Source organism: Durio zibethinus, chromosome 22, assembly GCF_047325235.1.
Source record: "Durio zibethinus cultivar Kanyao isolate XHJ-2024 chromosome 22, ASM4732523v1, whole genome shotgun sequence".
NCBI lineage: Eukaryota > Viridiplantae > Streptophyta > Magnoliopsida > Malvales > Malvaceae > Durio > Durio zibethinus.
The window spans coordinates 21,755,170-21,765,648 of NC_143183.1; positions in this window are offsets into that span (position 1 = coordinate 21,755,170).

Sequence of the window (10,479 nt, forward strand, 5' to 3'; positions counted from 1 at the left end):
AGTGTGAACCCTTTTATACCCCAGGGACCTTCCTATTATATTCGATGTGGGATTCAGGACTCCCCCTTAGGTCCGTGACATTCTCCCGCACCCAACCTCGTGACGCCCTCGTCACGGAGGCCGGCCACCCTGCCTACCTCCCTCGAAGCACTCGACGTGGATCGAACGGTTTAGGGCTGGCTCTGATACCACTTGTCACGGGTCGAAACTCAAGCTCCGAACCCGCGCGGCTCCGGGACCCGGGCATTCACCCTTCCGGAGTCTCAGATCAGCCTTTCGCCACGATTCACACCCTTGTGAGGTATTGTCCGCTCTGGCCCCCCTGACCTCACAATTTTGTCCTACAAAAGACGCCTCACAAGACGGAGATGATGTGAACCCTTTTATACCCCAAGAACCTTCCTATTATGTTCGATGTGAGATTCAGAATTCCCTTTTAGATCCGTGCCACTAGACCAAACCATATTTTTTTCCCTCCACAAAGAGCGAGGTTGCGGCGGTGGCACCATCCGATGATGGATGTTGACTTAGAGATGAAGCCAATGACTCTACCCGATGCTGTGCCATAAAACCCATTCCCAATGCCCTTTTTCCATTTGCTTTAGTAAGATGCCAACACACCCATTGGCCTAATAAAAAAGGACAGAGAGAGAACAGAATGGGGTTTTGTTTCATCTTCTTGGAAAACTTAAAAGGCCAAAAATCAGGTCCTTCACTAATCTTACCCCCCATGTGCAATTAATTTAGTGTCTTGTGTAAAAGCAACAGTGATGTTGCTTCCTCCTGTTTCATCCTCACCTGATCTTGAATTGGAATTTGCACATTCCAGAACATAAATTGCCAAGAAAAAGGGTATGCATCCTTTCAATTTACCTTAAATAAGTTTTACTGGATTATTAGGTTATGGTAAATGTTTCTAATCCAGGTCAAAGTTGTTGCACTTTTAGGAATGCTGCGTGAACAACTACAATTTCCCATTGATTAGTTGCACATTGGATGCCAATTGATTCATAAAATCCTGTTGACGAAACTGAAAACTGAGCAAAAGTTTTAAGTTTCAAAGTTCATCATCATTAGCTTTGTGAACTATAGAAAATGGCATGTGAAGATTATCAAATCTCCACCATCCCTTCCCAGGGGGATGGCCTGGACACAGGAGAAAAGGGCATTTATTCCATCATTCACATGGTCAGGCTCAGGTCTCAAGTTGGCAACTTGAAGGAAAGTTTCTATTTTTCCACGAAACATGTAAATCATGGCAATCACTTCCTATTTCAGTCAGTTAGATTTAAAATAAAAATTAATCCGATTTTAATCGAATTAATTGAATAAACACCTTTAAGGATGAGAGATTTTAGGTGATTTTATCCCGAGGAATAGACATTAAAATTTAGAAGAAGAGGAAGAGCAATCATGGAGGAAAATTTTGTAGTGACAATCCAATCAAGTACAATTCAAATCGCCACTTGGTTTTAATTTTGGCATTAGAGAGTGCAAAACAGAACAGAACTAGAGACAATGACTGGCAAACAGTGGGGTTTGAATCAACAAAATTTGGAGGTATATCAATGGTAAAAATCTGGGTTTTTTAAGAAAAATTAGCGCAAAAAAATATACCTCTAGAATTTGATAGCATCATTTGGTTTTTGGTCAGCGAAATCTGTCTAAAGGCAACAAAAGTGGCAGGCAAGATAGCAGCTGTTTTGCAAGCCTGGTAAAGTGTGTGTACTATAAACCTGGAGATGTGGATCAAATTCCATATTTCCAACAGGTACACCCAAGGGAAGGCAGTTTCTCTTAGGCTAAAAAACCTCATCAATTAACCAAACCAAAAGAAATATAAACAAATAATTAATTAATAATGTAAAAAATAATAATTTAACGTAATTTTATTTAATCGATTTACATCAATATATGAAAAAAAATTTATTAATTATAAAAAATTATAAATATATAACTCATATCAATCAAGACTTAATAATCAATACTCATAAACTCTTTAAATCTCTTTTAATTTTATGAAATATTTTTAATCTAAATAAATACATACCCATATATACTCATAGACTCTTTTAATATACTCTGATCAACTCACAAACATTTACACCATCATACTTATGTGAATAATTTCATTATTTTCTAGTTCACGAAAAACATACACAATCTCCATAATCTCTTATAATCTTATGGATATTTTTCTCGTAGAACCTTAAATCTTTAATATATTTTTTTATGCTTAACATTATAAAGATTTCATTTATTTATAAACATATTAATTTGCTTATCAAAAATTATTTTTCTTTTATGAATCTTCTTCTACAAATAATATCTAACTAATTTAATCAAATCTCTTATGAAATTTGAACCACTCTTAAGTTTCACTTCAATAATTTTGATTGAAAACTTTTTGAAACAATGAAAGAAAGTGAAGGTGGATATTGGGGAGGCAAGAATTTCCTTTTCCACTTGCTGCCTTATCCTCTCTTATAGTATTATTATTATTTATTGTAAATTTGTTAACCTCAAAGGTTTCCCATAAATGGATTAAAAAGGAGAAAGCAACTCAACTCTGCCTGATCACCCAATTTTTCCACCAATTGAGATTTCTCTTGCGTGGCCATTGCTTTTGGTACTTCAACCACAGATTCTTGCCATTCAACATCTCCATAAAATGACATTTAATTAAACCATATTGGTATCGCAATCAACAGCCTTATCTAATATGTTTATCTGAACTGTTTTATATATCATTAATGGTTATCTTTAAGCAGTGTCATTAAAGGATAAATAAATGGTAAAATTGTTTTTTATTGGTAATAAGATGAAGGTATCATTAAATTTTGTCCGAATATAATTTTTTAAAAAATTACAAACACATTCTTTTACCAAAAAAAAAAAAAATTGGTGCATTCAAATGTTTTTACAAAAATCGAATTTTAATACATAATTTTTTTTTATTATCAACCCAATTAAGCTATATGAATAATTAATCTCGAATTAAGTTTCTTACCATGATTGGATGATCCCGTTCATTTTTATTAGAGTCGAAAATCTAACTCAAAATTATCAAATTTCAATGCGATCTTATAAAATTTTTTTATTGAATTTTGGGTCAAGTTTAGTTTTTTTATAAAATCGATATCAAATTTTAAGTAAATTTATCTCCATTTAACTTAGTAAACATAAAATATTTTTTATTATTTATTTAATTTTATATTTATATTTATATATTTTATTTATTTAATTTTATATTTATATTTAAAAATAATATTTTATATTAAAACTTTATTTTATTAATTTCAGATTGAATCAAATTGATTAAAATTTTATACATATATAAATTGGGTTAAATATAAAAATAATATTTTAATATCATTTCAAATTCAAATATTTAATATATAAAATCAAATTAAATTTATAACAAACAAAAATTCGTACAGACTTGACCCATTCTCATCTTCAAATTCTTCATCTCTCACCTTGACTATAAAAAAGCCACTCCAATACCAGGTCAAAATGGTTGAAGAATTTCACTCTTTCATATTTTCCTTCAACCAAAAATTCCTTAATAATTTCAAACAATGAAAAAGGCATAATTTGTCAAAGCCTTTATAACATTAATTTGCAAATTGTGTAATAAATCTCTTTCTGTGAATTATGATTGAAAATCAAACCCAAAAAAAAAAAGAAATCAATTGACCATAATTCATACAATATGAGCATATAGACTTGAGACAAACGGTTTCAATAACTCAAAATAAGAAAGAATAAAATGTCCTTTTATTCAACCTACTCACACAAACAAACCTGCTTTCCTTTTTTTCATTTTATATAATACTATAAATAAATAAATAAATAAGATTTTTTATTTGTTTTATTTTTATTTAAATTTTATTTTGCATTTTTTCCATTAAAATATTTACCAAATGAAAAAAATAAATAAAAATAAGAAAAAATAATAATCTCTTAATTTTTTTTTGGGACAATGCGGTGAAAGGGACGTGATACAAAGAGGCGCACGTACGCTGCAAAGCGTAGGCCCGCCATTTCTCCGCGTTGGACTTATAAAGTGGGTCCCTTCTTTTTTTTTGGTTTCTCTCAGGCATAGTAGTTGGTGAAGGGACCCACACTTGGCCACAAGGGACATAACCACGTGTCCTTCTCTGATTTAATAAGCTTTAAAATATCCAACACGTCACGTTTGTTGTTTATCTGCTGACGTGGAAACCTATAAAGTGGACAAATGGGTCCCTTCTTGGGCCTTTAAGGTGGGTCCCCCTTAACCTTCTGTCAGTCTTCTAAGTTGTCACATAGCTGGAACTTTGTTGCATTAGTAAGTATTTTGGTAATTAAACAATTTGAGGTCTGAACATTGACGTATATTCAATTATATTATAAACTTAGCAGTTTTTTTAATCATATTAAAAAAAAATCGGCATTTATGTAATTTTCAACGTAGATAAACTTAGAAAAATAAATTGTATAAGATTAAACTTTAAAATATTTTAACACTCAACTAAAAAAATAATTATACCTAAAACCAGATTAAAGACAATCAATTTTTTTTTTCAACCCATCTGTTTTGATTTTACTTAAAAAATATTCATGAATCGGATTAAATTAAATTTAATTGATATTTATAGATGTTAAATTCAGATTTAATTTATAAATAAATTTATTTAATTTTATATATTTTAAATTTTAAAAATATGTGTTAAAATTTTTAAATATATTTAAAAACTAAATAAATTATTAAAAAATAATATGAAATCAAATTTAAATTTAAAAATTCTTATTTAAAATCAAATTAACTAAAACCAAGTCAACCAAGTTCATGATCCTAGCAAGCACTTTAAACTATGGAGAGGTTCAATTTCATATGTTTATGTTTCTTAGCTGTGAAAATTCGACAATAATTTTCTTTTTATTTCTTAACATAATATAATGTTTCAAATTTTAACTATTAAAGCTTTTTTTTTTATTTGTTATTCAAACCTATTATTATTATTGTACTGAATATTATAATTAGAATGTTCATAGATTGGACTAAGCTGAGTCATGCCCGACTAGCATTTCTAAATGTTAAGTTTGGACTCGACTAACTCAATTGATATTATTTTTTAAAAATATTATTTAATTAGTATTTTAATACTTTTAAATATATTTAAACAAATAAATAAATAAAATTTATTAATTAAATAATATCTTAAATCTAATCTAAACATGAAAATTCATATCTAAAACCTAATTCGAGCTTGACCCATGTACCAACAAGTCCCTAGACATGTCTAATTGTAATATACCTAACTGTATGCATGTCTTGAATTAAGTTTACTTAAAAGCTCATTTTATCAATTTTGAAAACTTACTCACCTTTTCTCCTAGTTATATAATTGGAGCATTTTATCTGTAATTATCATAATATAATTAATTAATTATAATTTAAAATTGTATGAGATTTATCTATGATCAGGTCGGAATGAATTTTTATTTATCTTGAATTTAACCTGACTTTATATTTATAATAGCTGAACTCAATCTGATAATTTTTTTAATATTTGAATCTGATTCGATATTGTATAAAATTAAATTCAATCTTATCAAACTCAAAAATAATAAAATATTATTTTTAATATGAATATAAAATTAAATAAAACATATAAATATAAAATTAAATAATTAATTAAAAATAAAATTTTATATATATATATGGTCGGGACGAAACAAGTTTACTTGAAATTTGACCTTAAATATTTTTTACTGTTACTTGATCTGACCCAATCCAAAATCCTATTAAAAAAAAATCAACCCTCCATATTAGATCGAGTCGAAACCCACCGAATAAAAGTTGGGCTGCATCCTTAAATCTATCAAAACTTGTTGTAAAACTTACATTTATAAATAATAGACCATTATAAATTTTTACTAAAATTAAGTAATTACGATATTATAATAAAAAAATAGATAATATGTTGCCATTATATAAATGCAAACTTCCATCTTTTTCCCTAATATATGTGTTGAACGAGAAAAATATTTTACATATATATACTGTCAACTTGCTTTATTTATAATTTTCCTTTGTTTTTTAGTGATTACTTACTTGCACTCTTAAAATGTGCCAATAATAATAAGTTTATGTTGGTTTTCTATTTGGTTTTCTATATCTATTTGAGTTTTGACTATGTTACTCCATTACTTATTCTATTTCATCATGTTATTCATTATATTTATATATTAAAACTAAAAAAGAAAAAAAGTAAGCTCATAATCTTAAATTTTTATTCAAATTGTACTAATTGGGATAAATGCATTTAGTTTGAAGGTAAGAAAACAATTTAAAATAAGCTTTTTGCTTTTCTTGTGCAAATTTCTTTTTTATTTTATTACATTGATCACATGCCAAAATTATGTAATATTATAATGCTATTAATAAATTTTATTTTTTAAGCAAAAACATGTTTTATAAAAAATATTATTACGTTTCATATCATTCTTTTGTTGCTAAAAATTTAAAATATATATTTTATAATTAATTAGACATAAAAATATTATATGTATTAAAAATTAAATCTCAAATTTATAAAATATCATATTTTAATGATTATTATATAAACAAATTAAATTAAATTTCGAATTTGTATTATAACAATTTAAAAATGCTTAACGTGGAGGAGAAATTTATGACAACAATATATATTATTATTTTAATTTGGTTGAAAAAAAAAATCAATATGATAATAAAATGTCAAACAATTATGCCATTATTTGATTATAAAATTCATTTATAAGTTAGCCAACTTCAGCATTCCATACGCAATCTCAAACCACAATTTTGTCCCATAGTATGAATAAAATTCGAATAAAAAAAATGAGATTTTACCATCAAATTCTAAATTTTCTTTGCGTACTTACAAAGTTTTAAACTTTAATTGGTAAAATAGCATCTCAAAGTGACTTTCTTATTCGTGACTCATTTGATGATTATACTTTAGTATTAATATATTAAGTGTAGGAATTACAATAATCATATTAAGCATTAATTTAAAATTAATTAATCATTAAAAATAAAATTTAATTTTAATCTAAAATCATAAAAAAATTTAAAATTTAACCGACGTGAAATCACAATGCCATATATTTTATTTTGATTCAAAATTGAAAGTTATAGCTATCATAAATTGTATATACACAAAATCAATTATCACTTGAATTGGTAAGAAAATAAATTTATTTTTTTTTTCAATTAAAATTTAATTATATAAAAGCTTCGGGCTCATACAAAAAAATTTATTTTTAAAATCAATTGAAAGAATAATTAAGTAATAACAAAATAAAAAGTAAAAGAGTGCTCTTAAAATTGATTGAAAGTAATCAATCATTTATTAATTAGATTTGAGTCGATTGAATTATTAATGTAAGTTTTAAAAAAATTAATATCATAATGTTAAAAATTAAAAGTTGAAATTAAAATATCATTTAATTATTAAATTTTGTGTGATTTATTATAAAATATTTATATTTATTTTAATAATTAAAATTTAATTATTGATAAAAATGCCATTAATTTCGGGTGATATAAGATTTTTAAAACAATAACAATAGATGAAAATTTTGTCAACAATAGCGGTGTTGGTTGGGGTTGACACTCATCATTCAAGAGAGGCACAAAGTATAGAAAAGGAAAGAAAGGGAAAGTTAAGAAAAAGTTGCTTCAACTCTTCTCCGACTTCGATGAACTGCCACGTGTTAATTCATAATTTTTACTTAAAAAATATTTTAATATGGGTGTCGCGCGTGGAGTACAACTTACAAGAAAAATATTCCATTCCCCTTAAAAGCATCCACTCCATAAAAAACACAAAACAAAATTATTATTAAATCATTTTTTATTGGTAAAAACATTTAAAAATAAATAAATTATTTAATTTTTCAGTTTAAAATAAAATATGCCATGCTTAATAAATTAAAATAAATAATTAAAAATTATATATTTGAGATAATTTTAATAAATAATTATCAATTAAATTCGAATTTTAAAATTTTTTTATTAAAAAAATTATTTTTATTAATTAAACTAATTATTTGTTGATTAAATATTTTTTTTGTTTGCTTTTAAGGGGGAGATCACAAATCTGTTGGGGATAGGCAGATAAAGATAAAGTTACCCATCAAAATAGAGACGGTTTGGAGTTTTGTAGGGATAAAACCAAAGTTACTTTTTGACAGTGAAAGACTTTGAATTTAATGTAAAAAAGAAAAAGGTTTGAAACAGGGAATATACGGTTTGCTGCAGCCACCAGCATGCATGCTATAATGGCTACTTTACCATTTTTTTTTTGGGTCACAGCTTTTGCTGCGCCTTCAAAAAGCAAAGCTCTCTTATTTATATATAATAATAAATATTTATTCCTCAATTTTTATTTTTCTTCACCAGCAAAGAAAATTTTGATGTCACGTATGACGTTATGAGGGATTTGAAGAGCAAATTAAATTTTGCATGAATTTATGTCCTATCATTTGGTTCAGTTATCAGTAAATTTATCTTTTTTTTTTTTCAAGAAGTAGAGTTTAATTTTGTTTTTAAATTTGAAAAAAGATTGTGGTATGAATTCAAGATTTTTAATTTAATTTGAGTTTTAAATTCAAATTGTGAGCTTTTAAAAGGGAAATTCGATTTCATATTTAAAATTTGAAGATGAAATGAAGATTTTATGCAAATGAGAATATGAGATAAAAATAGTTTTCATTTAGTTATATGTATATATATAAAATTAAAATTTATGTAAATTTTGATAAATACATTTTTTAAATATAAATATATTAGTTTTAATTAATTTAAAATAAATTATATATTTTTAAATAAAAATGAATTTATTTAAATATATAAATATATATAATACAAGTACAAAATGAATATTATATTATTCTTCTTATACTTGTATCTAATAAAAAATTAAAATTATATCTATCTCAATTTATATTTTTAAAATTTAATACTCATTCCATTAAAATAAAATATCAAATTTCTGGTCAGATTTGAATAAAATTAATATTCTTAGTTTAATTCAAGAAATAAATAAAAATTGATGATAACTATATATATGTAGCCAAAAGTAAAAAAAAATTGTTTAAAAAAATATTGAGGACAAAGTCATTTAAGCTATAAATAAAATCTTAATTCCTTGTATTAATAAATTAAGTTAATATCATGAATTACTTTTAAATTATAATAAAATTTTTAATATTATATTTAATTTTAAAAAATTTTAACATTATATTTAAATTTATTAATTAATATAAGACTAAATTTTAATGCAACGGTTAAAAAATCATATTATAATATTAATTAAATTCATAATTTATATATTACATTACAAATTTTTAAAATTTATATATCATATTAAATATTTTAATATAAATTTTGAATGATTTATAACATTAACTCTGATAAATTTGATTAATTAATCTAATTAAAGATTAATTACCTTACGTAAAAAATAGAAAAGACAAAAAGAAAGAAAAATCCCTTTCTTTGCAAATCATAAGGCTGTGTAAATCATTAGACCGCAAGCAAAACAATATAAGCCAAAGGGACCTTATCTATGAGAGCGGCGAACGGGACACGTGTCAAACGGGGGAAGGAAGAGGTGAAAAAATAAAAAAAATATAATAATAAAAGCTGGTCAGATAGCAATAGAACTTGACATAGGTAAAATAGCTCTAGGCTTAGCAATAGCATCAAAGGAATGGAACTCTTGAAAAGAAGAGCCCACGGTAAAAAAAATTCTAATAAATAATTAAAAGAAAAGAAACTCAAGATCTTCAACGGGATTTCATTTCCGTTCCGTTTGTTGTAGCTTTTACCGAGAGAATCCGTAAAGACGTGTTTGTTGGCTTGATACGTTTTTTTTAAATAAATAAAAAAATAAAATAAGAAATTTTTTTTAATTATAACCATTTTAAAATTTTTTTTAAGCTTTGAACAAACAATGTACTAATACGTATATTTAAAAATAATAGAGTGCTTATTTTGTTTTATTTGTGGAAATAATTTAAAATTTGAATTTTTAGGAAATTTTGTGATTTATTGATAAAATATTAAAATTTGAAAAAAAATGATATTATTAAAAAATTATAAAATTAAATTGATTTTAAAGGAATTTAAAACTTGAGAAAATATTTGAAAATTTTTGGATGAGAATTGACTTGGTAAAAAGATGAAAAGAGTTTGGTGGGCAGTTTTTTTTACTGTCAGTTAAACTAATAAAGTAAACCAAAACAAAAGTGAACACTAAAAAAATAGGAACAGCTTTTTTTTTTTTTTTTTGAGTAGATTTGGAGGTGCAAGTTAGTTAACTTCATGTGTGAGCTGGATCCACTCTTCTAGGACAGAGACTGACCCACTTTTGAATAAAAAATAAATAAATTCTATAATTATTTATTAAATAAAATAATAATAATAATGCACAAAAAATT